Source organism: Camelus ferus, chromosome 7 (assembly GCF_009834535.1).
Source record: "Camelus ferus isolate YT-003-E chromosome 7, BCGSAC_Cfer_1.0, whole genome shotgun sequence".
Lineage (NCBI taxonomy): Eukaryota > Metazoa > Chordata > Mammalia > Artiodactyla > Camelidae > Camelus > Camelus ferus.
Window position 1 is genome coordinate 77,274,085 of NC_045702.1, and position 16,963 is coordinate 77,291,047.

General features: G+C 40.8%; 1 pseudogene; it reads left to right on the top strand.

The window, feature by feature from the left end:
• The first annotated feature begins 365 nt into the window (after nucleotides 1–365).
• On the top strand, nucleotides 366–16,756 carry LOC102508697 (annotated as a pseudogene).
• Nucleotides 16,757–16,963: the final 207 nt, after the last annotated feature.

Consider the following 16,963-nt stretch of genomic DNA (forward strand, 5'->3'; position numbering starts at 1 on the left):
AGGTAAGACCAAGAGTTCAGGTTTGGATATGTTGAGTAGGGACGTATTAGACATCGAAGTGAAGAAATTGAGGAAACAACTGGAGATCGGCTTACAGTTCAAGGGAAAGATCCAGGTGGAGACATAGACTCGAGGTTTGGATCATACTTAAATTCACAAGCCTGGCTGAGGTCACCCAGGGGGTGCGTGTAGGTGGAAAAGACAAGAGGTCCAAAGTCCAAAGCCCTTGGCATCCCAGAGGCTGGAAGGAGAGGAGGTACCAGCCAAGGAGACCAAGAAAAACGGACCAGTGCTGCATCCTGGAAGCCAAGTGAAAAAAATTGTTTCTAGGAGGAGAGAGTCATCAACTGTATCAAGTGACACTAATGGATGGTATAAAACGAAGACCAAAATTGACCATCAGCCCTCACTACCTGAAGGTGTTTGGTGACCATGACATGAGAACTCAGAGGAGGAGGGCTCACAAACTTGACTGGAAAGGATTTAAGAGAATAGAAAGAGAAGAATTGGAGACAATACGTACAGACACTTCTAGAAGAACTGTGCTGTGGAAAGCAGCAGTGATGGTGCTCCAGGGAGAGCCCACTAGTGATGTGAGGTCAGGAAAGGTCCTTTACGTAATTAATACGAGAGAGATGAATGTGCCTGTATGTTGATAACAACGATCCAACAGAGAGGAGGAAACTGATAACAGAGGAGAGTATGTTGACCAAGCAGCACCGAGAGTCCACACAGGGTTTAGGTTCATGAATTTCAAAGGAGAAGATTCTCCATGGTCATTTTTCTCCAGTGACACTCAGCTGCATGGGTTCAAGCACTGAGTAGGTAGAAAGCTTGATTTCCTCAGGGTTGGGGTTTAACAAAGAAAGTTCAGCAAAGTTGTGAGTGGGTCGGCACGAGAGCTGTTCTAGTGAGTCTCTGCAGTGTGGGAGCTGGGTACAGGGGGAAGGGGAGCATCAGGGGCATGAGAGACAAGATCACAGGTCCTAGTGGAGGTACAGGACTGCTGGGGACGGGGCCTATTATGGGTCACATTTGTGTCCTGTCAGAATCTGCATGTTGAAGTCCTAGCACCTCAGAATGTGACCTTATTGGGAAATAGAGTCATTGTCAATGTAATTAGTTACATTAAGGTGAGGTCACATTGGAGTCAGGTGAGCCCCTAAGTCCAGTACGACTGGTGTCTTTATAGAAGCAAAGGTTTGGATACAGACACATGCAGGGAGAACGCTATGGGAAGGTGAAGGCAGAGACTGTAGTGATGTGTCTACAAGCCAAAGATGGCCAGCAAACCACCATAAGCCAGGAGGGAGGCATGGAACTGCCTTCAAAAGGACTCCACCTAACACCTTGATCTTGGATTTCCAGCTTCTAGAACTGTGAGAGAATAAATGTCCGTTGTTTAAGCCACCCAGTGTGTGGTGCCTTGTTATGCAGCCCTATCAAACGGGGTGCCACAGAGAGTGCACTAGGAAGAGAGGAGGTAGGGGTCAGAGAGCGGGGTGCACATGTGACGATTATGGAGGGCACCCAGGGATGAGTAGTGACGGGGTCTGGTGTGACCATGGGGGTGACGAAAGGTGAAGGGCCAGAGGAATGGAGAGACCATCTACATGTGTGTTGAAATTGGCAAAGAGTCCAGACTGGAATAGGACTGTGGCCATGAGGCAGGAGCACTGAGGAATGACCTTGAGACAATGGATGTCAGCAAAATGAGAGGAACAGGTGACATCCACCTGCTGACCTGACATTCAGTGTGAGATGTTTTTAGGGAGGAAAGAGAACGATCCAGTAGTAGCAATGAGGAGTGAAAAGGAAATGCATCCCACCTCCAGGCCCCACGGCACAAAACTGTGGGGGAGAAAAACCACAGCCACCACGTGCCAGGAACGCAGGAGAATAGAAAGGCAATGTGTTCTGTCTCCATCAGAGCAAGATGGTGGCAGGAACATTCAGGGATGAGGTTGAGGATATCGGGTTTGGCTAATAATGGGCTGTGAGCTCCAGCAGGCCCAGAAGAGGGCAGGATTGAGGGAGGTAGGAGATCTCCTCTGTTCCTGACCAATGCTGATCCGTTTGGACCAATCACTTCCTTTGTTCGAAGCCAATATACTAGTAGCAGTAAGTATTCAGATTCCAGCTCAAACACGCTCCCTTAGACAACCCTCATCAACTCCATTTTCTGGCTGTAGCTAATTCTGTTCCAGGACCTGGTTATTACAAAGCCAAAAGCAATAGTGAAGCTCAGCTTTTTTTCTGAGACCCATGGAAAACACGGCTGCTGCAGCTCCCTGTTCCTTCCCCCAAAAGCACTCTGTCTTTGCCATAATGAGGATGGGGATCAGAGGGAGAAGAAACCAAAACTCCAGCCGGGCATCTCCTAAGAGACTTCTACCATTCTCTCATAGGCAGCATTGTTTTGGCATCCTCAACTCTGTGGTTATTTTGAGAGTCTCCACAGCAGACGTGCCCTTTCTCATAATAGCCCATAGTTGATTGATTTCATAACCACTTAGGACAGACCATAAAAGTGCCAACTCTATTCCTAATACTACATTTACAACATCTCACAGCAAGTTAACAAAAGCTGAGGGTTGCATCTGTATGGGTCATTCATTTATTCATTCAACAAATGTTTATTGAGTACTTCTAGACGGCAGCAGGAACTCATTAAGCCTGGTGTAAATAAACATATTGATATGTAACATAAGATCCAGTAGTGATAGGTAATATGAAGAAAAATAAAGCAGAGTAAGAGGGTAGAAAAAGCATGCAGGGAATAATATGTTAGTTAACAGCCAGTTTTCCTTTCCTAATGTCTACAAGGTAAACCCTGAGCACATTGCAACTGATTTCAAGCGATTTTAAAGGGTTTTATGCAGCTGACTGCTTGTTCTGCCTGGGACACAGGAAGCTGTAAAAAGTCACCACAAGCGTAGCATCTTTAGCTTTGTTGATCTGGAAATCCAGTGTTGTCCATTCACCCAGGGAGGATCAGACACTCAGGGAGCTGACTCCAGCCAACCACACAAGGGGAGATACTTCTGTAAACCAAAATGTTAACTTCTTGATCTATAACAGGAGCCATATCTGACTAAACAGTGGGCTCTGCTCATTGCTCAGACATGTCTTTCTGGCATGTTGTCTCAGAAAAACACATTATGCCATATTTAAAAGTTTGGCTACTATGGCAACCCATAGGGACCCTCTTGCATGGACCTGGGTCTGGAGGCATGTGATTTGAAGAGCAGACTATGACTTTGTGTGACTTCTTTCTGATGGATGCGGGCCTGTGTTAGGGCACTCAGCTTGATGAGGGGAAGGTGGGCTGGATTTCAGCCCCGACTCATTTCTTAGGGTAGGTGCTGTTATGCAGTGTCCAACCTCAACAACTGTATATAGCAGACCTAATGGAAGCAGTGAATTAAAACAAAAGTAATTGGGAGCTTTAAGGAAAATTTCCATTAAAGTATGTGGCATGTGGTATCAAGAAGAGTGCATGTCATTTAATGATGTCTTTTACACCTTCCAGTGTCTGCAAAACATCAAAAAAATAAAGTTTCCTTTGTTAATCCACTTATAAAATAATTGATACAGCTCTAAACAAGCCTTTTTTTAACATGTAACTGTGGTTGAAAATATATTTAGAGTCCTGAAGAGTGTCACATTTCCACACTCTGTTTCACTACAAGAAGAAGGGCAGTTTCACTGATGCTGGAGAGGCTGGAATCCAGGAAAGAAAGAGATTAGAGAACCTGGGTTTGGCCTCCCCACTAAATAGTAGCTGAAATCAGTGAGTTTGACAAAACAGAATTATGCTGTACCCCACTCCCCACCCATCAGAGGACAGGGTAGCAGGCAGGCTTGGAAAGGCCACACAGGTCTGACCTGCTCCCTCACTGCGCCCCACTGTGTGGCCAAGTCTAGAGGTCACATTTGCTTTTCTTTCTTGTCCATTTTTCCTTCCCTGGGGCTTGGCTTAAAGGATGTTCTTGATCAGAGGAAACTGATTAGAAGGCATTAATAATTTAGAAACATTGATCAGGCCTGCCCCCTAATGTGTGGGGGACCTGAGGCGAGAATCCAATGAAGACCCACAAACCATATGTCTACATATTTAGAAGTTATAAATCATAGCAACAAGCTGCTGAATGAAACACATTCTGTTCTCCTACCTAGTAAATACACCTTCAAAAGGACGTAGAACGCCAGGAAGGGAAGCTGTGGTGCAAGGAGAGCTAACTCCTGGCCCATGGCCCCTACTCCAGCTGTCCCCACGACCAGCCTTCCACCTGGGCTTCTTCCGGCCACTAGTGGACACAGCAGGTCACACAGCCAAGCTCCATCCACATCCCCAAGAAGCAGCTGCCGCGGCCACCGCTGAGGCTTAATGCCATCTCCAGTAGGATATGTCCCCTGGAGGTCAGAACAGGGAAGAAGCCAATGAAAAACCTGGGAGCCAGCTAAGTGCCATTTGGGCAGAAAACTCCAGGGGCCTGGTACCCAGATCATGGTCTAGAAGGGTGGTCTCAGGCTCCAGGCTGGCATATCCCCTTGAGCCCACTGATTCTCCATCACATTGGGAGGGACACGGCCAGAGCAGGGTCCTTAAACCACAGATCCCAAAGCAGGAGTCCTCTGGCCTAGATCTAAGGGCATTATTGTTACTGATTATTTAACTTTTATCCTAGCTACTTCACTTATGAATCTAATCTCAAAATGTGGTCCAGAAGAAGCCTATTAAAATTTAAATTCCAACATATAAAATAAACATGTCTACTAGGGGAAAAATGTGGGGGATAAATCAAGAGTTTGGGATTTGCAGATACTACTATACATTTAAGAGATAAACAACAAGGTTCTACTGTATAGCACAGGGAACTATATTCACTAACTTGCAATAACCTATAATAAAAAAGTATATATATTATATATACATATAATATATATATAAGTAAAACATTATGCTGTTCACCAGAAAATATCACAACATTGTAAACCGACTATACTTCAATAAAAAATAAATAAAATTGTAAATTCCTGAGCTTGAACCCTGATGTATGAATCAGATTATCTGGACCAAGTTTCCAGGAATCTACATTTTAAAACAATCTTCCCAAATGACTCTTACTTACGCTAAGTTGAGAACTGCTAGCAAACAGCTGGGCCCTGCCTTCCACATGGAATCCATCAGCTCTATTCCTGAAAAGTTGGGCCCCTAAATGAACTGATGAACTGTCCTCCATTCTAGAGATGTTCCCATCTAGATAACCCTGTTGGTCTTTCAGAAGCTAAGGCCAGACTCTTCAGCACCGTGTTAGATAAACACTACTCGACAGTGTCCTCCCCAGTTCCAAGAACACCATGACTTAATTCCTGGCAAGCTGCAATGTAATTGAGTAGGTTGCAGTTTCCTTTGAGCCAGCTTCCCGGGAACAGCACAATCTCTGGATGAGGATCCTGGTAACACGCACGCTGTTCCGATGGGAGCGGGGCAAATTTTTAATTATCATGAAACTCTGTATTTTTCATTCCCGTCATCCTTTCCTTTCACCCACCATGCAGCAGTCAGTGGGCACTTTCTGCATACATTATCTCAGGGCAGAAGCATCCAGGCAGAACCGAAGCCCTGGTTATGAGCTCCCAGGGAGACTTTGGTCAATCTACAGAAGAGACCGTAGTCCTCAGGGCATGGCTTTCCATTGTAAGTGGCAGGTGTTTGAGAGAAGAAAAGAGGGTTTCACCTTTTTAAAAATGTTTAAATACCAGAGGCTTAACTTAAAATATCAAGATCTCAAAGCCCATGGATTCAGAGCACCTTCTACCATGAACCATTGATGGGAGAAGATTGTAAATACTAACTAAAAGTAGGTAAAAATGTAATGAATTGGGGGGAGGGGAATTCACAGCGGTTATGACTAGGATTCAGACACTGGTTAAGTCCCTAAGAAAGTCCCCAGCTGTCCAGCCCCAACACTAATTTCTGAAGAGGATGAGTTAGATATCCAGATAGAAACCCCAGATGGGTCCAGGGAAGGCTCTAAAGGAAAAGGCTCAGAGCCTGACTTCCTAGGACAAGCAAGCTTCCTGCTTGGCTGTTTGCCTCAGCCTTGCTCATCCATCACTCAGGGGCCATGTCAGACACAGGGCTTCTCTCTGCAGCCAAGCAGACAGGCCTCAGAGAACCCCACACCCCCCAGCAGGGCCCAAGTAATGGAACTAAAGGGAGAGTAAAGGGCACTTGGACCAGAAGAGGCCCCTGACTGATAGAGGAGAACTCAGTGTATATGAACGTGACAACTGAAGGCCACAAAAGAGCCAGAGACACCACTGTCCATGCAGCAAGCAGAGACGAGACACCCCAGACCGAGTGAGACAGGTCATACTCAGCAGAGGCCAGTGGAGACAGAAAATACCTTGGCCCAGAAGTACTTCATCCTACCCAACCTCTCCTGGAAGAAGAGAACAAGGGTGGAGGGAATCTGCGTTTCCAACTTGCAGCAACTGGGTCACCTGAAGTTTCCATCATAAAGCACTGGCAGAGGTTAGAACTAGAAAGTAAAGTGCAACTTCATCATAGAGAAATAAGATGACATGTTCGCACACCTTGTGTTCCATTGTCTGACACTGTAATCCAGATAAAACATCAAACCTGCCACGTAAGCCACAGATCCCTTGGACCCAGTCTGTTCCATGTGTGGCTATTTCCAGAAGAGTGCATGTCAGTTTTTAACAGCTTCCTTTTGAGAGGACTATTTCTTGACACTCAGAGTCCTGAATTCAGATTCTGGGGCTCTAACCCATGTGAAGCCCTATTTGAGACATGTCATGCCTTATATATCCTGACACTGTCCTCAAATATCTTGCAAGTAGGTGTCACTGCCATGTCAGGTCTGAGATTTGATTTTACAGGTAAACTAATAAGTTAACCTGTTACCTTTTCATGGATGTGGCAGTTGACACAAGAGGCTCCTGGGTCAAAGACAAAGGGCATTATTACTCACAGCACAGTAAGAAGCGTGAGTATCACTACGTTTGTGTCACTATGTTTGCCTTGGTTCTCGTTGCCCTGAAGACCTCCCTGGGGGCAACAAGGTGGGGCCCAGATGGATGATATGCAGGGAGTTTGTGTCACAACTGAGTTTTATATATTTCTATAGCAAACACTAAGCAGGACTTTCTGCTGGGGGCTTTTTACCTGATCTCTCAAGATTACCAGCTGCAGAAACAACCCTGAGAAATGGCCCAGGTAAAAAAGTGGCCAGGACCTTGCAGACTTGGCGTACCTGGCATGACGTGCAGGAACAGAAGAGGCCCAAAGAAGATCCTCTTTCCCAACACACAGGAGAGGAAACCTAGTGACCCAGGCTCCACCATGGTATCAGGGACAGAGTGTCAAATTAGGAGCCCGAAGGGTCTAGACTATCCTGCGCTGCCATTTAGTGGCCATATGATGTGGTCATAACTTACTCCTTCTGGGTCATGGTGTTCTCATCTCTAAAACGAGAGTAATCATACACATCTTGCCCAACAGAAAGCTTTGTTATTAAGACCAAATGAAAAAAAAATTTAAACAATAAATTAATTTAAAAATAAAAAGTTACAGCTCAAAGTGGCAGAGAAAGAATTAAAGAGTTTTCTAAAATAAATGCTCTGAGAAAAGAGGTTTAGAGTACAGAAGAGGATTGTTTAAAGTTTAGTCAAGTTGAGGAAAATGTTAAGGTCATCTCAGATAATGGCCATGAACCACTTGTGACAACACAACTAGAGTCTGTTGAATTCATACCAATTTGTATGCAAATAAAAAAGACAATTATGAATAGGATATTTAAGTTCCCATTAGTTCTACTACCTTGTTCTTATTAAGTACATTTTGTTTTCTTTCAAACTCAGAGAATTTGAAATGAAACCTTCTAATACAATATAAGTGTCTTATCACTAATTTGGAATTGACTGTGTTTCACATTGTGAACAATTTAAATCATAAAGGACAAAGGATGGTGTTTCATGTTGAAACTTATTCTACAGTATGATTGAATTAATTTAAAAATGTATCTAATGAAAAAAATGAGCTACTCTGTGTGAAATCATCTTATAAACTATAAACACTATACATATTAAGGAATTGTTACAACAATCACAAGTCCATCACCACCTTCTTTAAAAATAACTCAAATGACATCTCCTTCTAAGTTTTGTGCAGAGAAACATGGGAGCGAAGTGAAAAATACTCAAAGCACATTATCATTGCCTTCGTGCTTGTAGATTATATTAATATAAGATTATATTAACATCTAGTTTTCTTCTGTGCTGTAAACTCTTTGAGGGATCTTTATTTCAGGTTCATCTTTGCATCCCTGCCACCTTGCACAGTTCCAGGCACATAGTGATCATGGAGTCTTGGTCTCCAACATAACTAAACCCCTCAGAAGAAAGAAACAACTTCAACATAAATCTGCTTTGCAAAAGTTCATGAATAATGGATGAGGTGATGTCTCCAAGATGCTGGCCACGAATTCAGAATTTGGAAAACTGTGTACGGTTTCATTCTTTTTTGTTAGTATTCCTCCAGCTCTACTTTTCTGTCACAAGAGCTCATTTAAACAGCACATCCATGTCCACCCTTTCTCTATGCTCTAAACTCTTCGGTCTACTTTTTCCCCACATAGTCCATCATCATCAACTGATAAAATCGTAAAGCTTTGACACATTAAATCATTATTCTTCAAACTTGTTTCTCTCATACTTCCTAAAAGAATTTTGAAGAGCTATATATCTCCTACATTTTCAAGTAGACACCTAAAATTTTTCCTCACAAATTTGAATAGCTTTAAAATATGTACTTTCTATCATATTATAAATACTGATTTTTTTTAAATGCCAAAGCAATTTAATACCCATTCTCATTCACTTAAAAATTCATAGACAAGCTCTTTTTTGACAGCTGGAATTTTATTTGTGGAGTTATTTGTTTTTTGGGGAGAGGTAATTAGGTTTATTTATTTAGTGAGTTGTTTTAATGGAAATACTGGGGATTGAACCCAGGGCCCCATGCAGGCTAAGCAAGTGCTCTACCACTGAGCTATACCCTCCCCAACAACTGGAAATTTTATACCAATCCTTTCTCTCCTTGATCTCATATTTTCGCAAAACAATCTTAGTTATGTAATATATTTTCATATTTGAAAGATTTTATCTAATCACCCTATTAAATACTTTACAATAACAGAAATAATTGTCTATAGGTTGAAATTTAAACATTGTAAACATTATGTATGACCATAAAGGTCTAAGTATTTTTAAAGTCTTCTGTATTGAGCTATGTTTACAATGATTTTTAGCACACAATAGACAAAGCAATATAAATGTATAGCATAGTTTGAGAAATAATTATAAGCCATGCCAAGTAAGGTTTTATTGCAAAACTAATCTAAATGAATAGATGGATCTTTTTAATAAGTTCTTGCATCTTTGGCTGTTACTTACTGATAGACTGACACAGGCTTCAGCAACAATTCTATTCTTATTTTCATTTTATAGACATAAACCCTGAGAAAACTTGTTCAATTAAATAAGTAATTAGAATGTTACGCATTTTCTTATGGAGATGCCACTCTTGCTATTTGAATGCCTTGTTAATTATAAGTCAAAAGGAGCATCGTGGTCTATTGTCAAAAAATATTCTAATTATCTACCTATTGACAACTTGGTTAGGTCCTCCTTTTACTTTATTGAAAGCAAAGAATTGAAAACCACCTAATTTACCAAAAAAAAAAAAAAAAAATTTTTTTTTCTTTACCCAGTCACTCAAGTTCTTCACTTTCTTAGTTTCTAGGAAATATGACCCAAAAAAAGTTTAACACAGCCTTATTACATGCCATTGATTATACTGTTCAACTTTTTCTAAGAGGCGTCTTGCTTACAGTGTTAAAATAAATAAAACTGGGGTTAAAAACAAAATTGTAAGTTGTGTATTTTAGGGATTTTTCTCTTTGATTATAAACAAAGATATATTATTTCATTTTTTAAAGATATCTCAAAATTCATAGTAAAGATATGACAGAAAGACAAGACACCAACAATGGGGGATATTTATTTGTAGATAAGTGATTTCTTCCCAAAGTTAGTTGAAGTCAATTCTGTTTATGTCATTATACATTTCACAGAATCGGAATCAGTACATTAATATCTGAAAGGAAGAAATGAATGCTAATTAAATCAAGCTGATTTTCTAAATGTATAACATATTTTGCTTAGGTCATTTTACATTAGATTTGCACTTGGGGAAAATTTCAATTTGCTTTTGAACCTAAATAGATGTTCTGCTTTTAAGAGTGTAGTTTAAATATTTTATGTAAATTGACTTCCAGAAAAAGAACTCAGTTACAAATAATTACAGACTTACAAAAAGGTACATTAAGGATTGCTGAGTACAATATTTAGAGTCTAATCTGCAACATATTCCTGTTAAGTTACTTAAACCTAATATTTTGGGCTGAATTGTCCCCTCAACATTCATATGTTGAAGCCCTAACCCCTCAATGTGACTGTGTTTGGAGATAGGGCCTGTGAGGAGGTGATAAATGTTAAATGAGGTCCTAAGGGTAGGTCCCTACTCCAATAGGGCTGGTGCCCACATACAAATAGGAAGAGACACCAGAGCTCGCTCTCTCCTGTGTGAGGACACAGGAACAAGGTGGCTGCCTACAAACCAGGGAGAGGGCCCTCATTAGAACCCTACTGGGTTGGTACCCTTGTCTCAGACTTCTACCTCCAAAACTGAGAAAATAAATTTCCACTATTGAAGCCCCCAAACTCAATCTATGGTATTTTGTTATGGCAGCCCAGGCTGACTGAGACACCGAACAAGAACATGTAGAATTTAATAAATGAGCAGAAAAGGGGTTGATAAGTGACAGTGAGCAGGAGACTTGTACCTTCATTAAAAACAAGTAATTTTTTTATAGTTTGCTAACTTTTAGCAGAAGTTAATGAAAAGGTTTCTCCTATGAATTTGAATAAATATTCAAGAGAATATAAAACACCAACTTACCCCTAATATGTTTCTTATTAGAAAATATAACATTGATATGCTGGAAGAAATTGTGGTCTTTTTGCCTTGAAATCATGCAAATTATACCAGTGAGACTAGACTAAAATACAGATAAATGAACGTATTTCACTGAGCTCATCCTCATTACTGAGATGGTGAAATTGCAGGGAAAGGGTCGTTCAGAGCATGCTTCTTACATATCTTGAATATTTCAAGATAGCTAGCTAGCTAAGTACAAAAGCCTATCATGAGTTTGTCACCTGGGCGAGTAACGTGCTGCCATCTTCAATATTTCCAAGAAGTGTTCTTTTTACTCTGTTCTCCAGGGTTTCTTTCCTCAGGAACAATACTTTGCCAGTAGTCAAGCCAAAAAAGAAAAAAAAAAAAAAAAGCCATCACCTCCCTCTCTGCCTAATTCCACTGTATACTTGAAATCAAAACATCCAAATATACATCAGCATGCCTGTTTAAGGCATTGTCTCAGTCAGTTCAGGCTGCTGTAACAAATTACCATAGTCTGAATGGCTTAAACAAGAAACATTTACTTCTCACAATTCTGGAGCCCAGAAAGTCCAAGATCAGGGGGCCAGATCTGGTGTCTGATGCGGGCCCACTTCTCGATTTGTAGATGGCCGTCTTCTCATTGTATCCCCATATGACAGACAGCAGAGAGGGACAGCATGCTCCCTGTCTCTTCTTATAAAGGCACTGATTCCATCCATGGGGGCTCTCCCTCAGGACCTGATTAGCCTGCAAAAGCCCCACCTTCAAATACCATCACACTGAGGGTGAAGATTTCAACATAGGAATTTTGTGGGGACATAAATATTCACTCCATAACAGTTATGCTTTGCCCTTAACAGAGACAAGGATAAGACAGGGAAAGGTATGATGCCCTATTACCTTTGGTTCGTGGTGCCATTTTATTCTTGGGAATGTTATCAGGTTTTATTTAATTTTATTTATTTATTTATTTATTTATTTACGGAGGTACTGGGGATCAGACCCAGGACCTCATGCATGCCAAGCATGAGCTCTACATGGTGCCATTTTGATTAAAGGGGGTTCTCAAATAACTGTAGTTTGGGTTGCCTCTGCTCAGTGTCCCAGAGTTTTCTATACCCAAGACAACATATCATAGTATGATTTGGGTTGGATGAGACCTCTCTTGTAAGGCAGAAGGAGGGAGATTGCAAAAGGGAAGACAAAAAAGGAGAAGCAGCCTAATGCAGGTGCATTTGTAAGTAGATGAATACAAAAAGAATGTATATATCTCTAGAAATGTAGAATCTGTAAACAGACTCTCTTAAAATTATCCAAATCTGTATACTTCCTGGAATATCTTTATGTACCACCAAAGCTATGCAAACCCCAATTCAAATGTAATATTCCTACTATTGCTAATAATTTTCACTGTAATGTACTAAGAGCCTACTTTAAACTAAGTATTGTATTAGATTCTCCAAATACATCAGCTCATTTACATTGTGTTTCTCATGTGATAGCCATTATTAACCCCATTTTACAGATGAAGAAACTGGGACTCAGAGAAGATAAGAAGTTTGCCCAGAATCTCACAGCCAGTTAGTGCCAAAGCCAATTCAGTCCTCGCTCCACTGACTCCAGAGCCTGCGCTTTGTGATAACCTTATATTGCCTTGTTTATGTGTTCCTGATCCAGCAGCAGCTTAATATGTATCCCTCTGAGATAATTGGTACTCCCAAAAGAATGATTCTCTAACGGTGGATTTTCAGAATTAAGTGGCAGAGCTTTGAGAGAGATTTTTATCGAAACAGTCTTCCCAGTGCTTTCTCAAATCATTAAATATACATATATATATTTCTCTTCTCTTGATACATATATTACTCTATTTTAATGAAGTTGCAATGGGGAAATCAAAGATGAATACCAAATAAGCATTCAAATTAAGAAAACTTGAAATTATTTCAAGGTCTTTATTTTGCCCATTAGTAGCAATTCTCTCCTCATGTTTTATACTAATTAAGGGGCTTTGCGGTCACTGGTTTTTTTTCCCTCAAAATATCCCCCAAAAGGATTAATTCTTTAACTCTCAATTTTTTTACCTAAACCTGTTAAAGTATCTAAAAATCCCTTTACTGATTAACTACATAGTTAAAAATTGAAGGTAATGATGACCATTATAGCAAACCCTTAAGAATACTGTTTTCTGAAAGAAAAAAAAAAAGAAAAGAAAAATTTATGGTACTTAAAAAAAATTAGACCCCTGTTCAACCTATTCCACATGTGTACACACACAATGTTCAGTATAACTGTGAGTAAAGTGAATCTACATCTGTATTTCAAAACGGAGCCTGAACTCCATTGAGCTAATTATTCTTTAAGACAAATTCAAGCTTGTTTTCTTGAATAGAGTTGGGACCCATGTTTTTTCAGGCACATAAACATCTGAGAAGTAGCAAGGCACAGGGTGAAGAAGTCAGGTCAGTTCCTATATTACAGATTTAGGAGAGGAGACTAAGCCTAATGCTGTAGACTGGAAACACCATGGAGCAGTTACTGAGACAAAAGAGCACCTCTCGTAAAGCGAGCTGTGCTGCACCACTGGACCCTGCTAAATAAGGTGGAGAGAGGAACCAAAAAAAATCTAAGGAATTGAGATCGAGCGAGTTCTTAAGGGTATAGTCCATAAAAATGAACAAAGAGATATATGTATTCGGGCCACAGTGAAACAATAACAATGTCACATATTCATGTTCTGCTTAAAGAAATTTTCTGCAAATATATTCTTCGTAACAGCCCCTGGAGTGTGTGGAGCAGACACTATTTTTATTATGTGGCAGAAAAGGAAACCCAGGCACCGAGAGACTGGGGGAACTGCCCAGTGTCCCTCAGCTGCTTCCTGGCCCAGTAATGACCAGATAGACCCCAGTCTGAGGGGGTCCCACCTCTTTGTAGTAATCTGAGGCATGCTCCACTTCCTCTGCCCCCTCTTCTAATGCCTTATATTTGTAATAGCTTCTTCTATCACTTCCAGTTAACCCCTTCTCCGTCTACTCAAACCCCCAGGTCTTCATCTCCCTCATTCTTCACTTTCAGCAAAGACAGAGACCATGATTAAGATCCATACCCCAACACTCTGTGAGTGATACCAAGGCCAGGGCGCAGAAGTCCCAACTGCAAGAAGTTGAGAATTTACATGTCCCCCACATCGAGCTATGACTATGAACTCTACCAATGCCCCTTTTCTCTACTGCTGGGTAAGTAAACTTGCACAGATATAGGGACCATTTTCTAGTAGCAGATAATCTAAAACAACGACTCTGCTTTGTAAAATCTCAAAAAGAACAAGAAAAACTGCATTTGAGCATATCTATACAGTCCTAAATGGACTTTGGTTTTCATTGAATGGATTTACATGCCTTGTCATTTTGATCCTATGTAAATCTTGCCATTTCTGGATGAAGACAGTTTTTGAAGCATACATGACTAGACAAAAATCGAGCAGACATTAAAGTTAAAAATTTCAAGTGAGTTATGTTAACCTCGCTACTTCTTTGTATATACAGAATTTTTTCACGTGAACCCCCTATACGGTCATGTCTCTTTTATAACTGCCCAATTTTTAAACCAGTGTCAGGTTTTAATAATAATAATAGGTGGTATTTCTTCAAGTACTGATCTAAGTGCTCTCTATTATTCCATTAAGCTCCCACAACAACCCTAGAAAGCAAGTACTTTTCCTTAATCTTATTTTGCAGATGCAGCAACTAGGACACAAGAGAGGTTATGAGACTTCCCCAGGGCTTTCCAGGCAGTAACCAAGCAGTCAGGCTCCAGAGCCCACTTCTCAGTCGTCATGCTAACCTGTCTGTGATAGTGCGCGCTTATAAACTGTATCTTACTAGTTTCATCACTATATTCCAGCTGCTTGTGTCAGCCTACCAGCCTACTGCATCTGCAATCTCTTTGACTTTAAAAGTTGAACAAATTAACTTACAATGGATTTTGGACAAACTGTAAAATAATAAAACTGTTAGAAAATAAACGGGACATCTTCAGGATTGGGTTGAAGCATTTTCAGACTTGACACCAAAAGTATGATCCCTTAAAGAAAATTTTGATAAATTGGACTTCACCAAAATGTAAATTTTTTGCTCTGCAAAAGACCCTGTGAAGAGGATAAAAAGATAGATTATACACTAGGAGAAAATATTTGTAAGTCATATATCCAATAAAGGACTTATACCTAGACTATATAAAGAACTCTCAAAACTCAACAGTAAGAAACAAATAATCCAGTGAGAAAATGCACAGGAACATACATTTCACTAAGAGGAGATACAGAGGGCAAATCTGCACTTGAAAAGATGTTCAGCACTCCTAGCCATTAGGGCAATGCAAATTAAAAACCTCCCCGAGGTATAACGACACACGTATCAGAATACTAAAATTAAAACTAGCGAGGGGTGACTCAGCTTGCTGTGTTGTTGCCCAAAGACTGGAGACAGTCCTGCTCCGGCCGCAGCTCTTCCAGCCGCCAGACAGTGTTGTTTCATTTAATGGCACAGCCACTGCCCCCCTCACACAACAACAAAAAACAACAACTTCGAGGGAAGGTGAACAGCCTCTGCCCCTGCCAGCCGGCCCCAACAGTACCTGGGTGGGGCTCCCCGTGAACAGCAGCAACGGCAATGATAATGGTACTGCGAAAATGGGGGGCTAGGACACATACCCTCCTCATCCTCTATCCACAATGGAGACATGGAGGAGATTCTTTTGGATGCACAACATGAGTCTGGACAGAGTAGTTCAAGAGGCAGCTCTCACTGTGACAGCCCTTCGCCACAAGAAGATGGGCAGATCATGTTTGATGTGGAAATGTGCACCAGCAGGGACCACAGCTCTCAGTCAGAAGAAGTTGCAGAAGGAGAGAAAGGTAGGTGCTTTAAAGTGTAGACTGGGTATCCAACGGGTCCAGTAGACCTGAAAACACTCCACCCAAGGAGTTCCACATCAGGCACCCTAAACTTTCTGTCTCTCTAAGCACGAGGAAAAGTGGAGCCATGATGAAAGGGGTTATTTTCTCTGCAGAGTTTCATAAGGTGTTCATTCCATCCCTCTTCCTCGCTCATGTGTTGGCTCTGGGGCTAGGCATCTACATTGGAAAATGACTGCGCACACCTTCTGCCAGCACCTACTGAGGGAAAGAAGAGCCCTGGGAAAGCGTGTGACTTGTGAAGTAGTGTACTGTCACAGTAGTTTATCTGAACTTGAGACCATTGTAAGCATGACCCAACCTACCACCCTGTTTTCACATATCCAAGTTCCAGTAACTCTCAAATCCAGTATTCAAACTCTTTTGAGGCATTTTACTAATAACCTCATTCCCCTTTTGGCCTGTAAAACACTTTAGAATTTCCTAACAGAGTTTACTGTTGTTTAGAAATTTGCAAGGGCTTCTTTTCCGCAAATGCCACCAGCAGATTGTAATTTTGTCAACAATGCTGTTGTCTCCTTTTAGTACCAGCAGACTTAGACCTGCATCATTCATGGGATAAATTTAACTCTTGCAGGATAACTCCCATCTCTCTCTTAAAATGAGATCAGGTTAGTAAAGGATATAAAAGCTATGTTGCTTTGTTTCAAGATAAAGGCAAGCTTCCCTAAGCTTGAATTCATAGTTATTCAAAACAAAAGAAAACAAAAACAAACAGAAAAAAACAAGACACAAGAATAAAAATATTCTGGGCAATAAAAAATTATTTTAAACCAGAAAAAAAAAAACTAGTGAGAACACCAAATGCTAGCAAGGATGCAGAGAAACTGAATCACTCATATATTGCTGATGGGAACATAAAATGGTACAGCTACTTCGCATAATAATTTGCCAAAATGTTATGAAATTAAACACATAATTATCACATAACC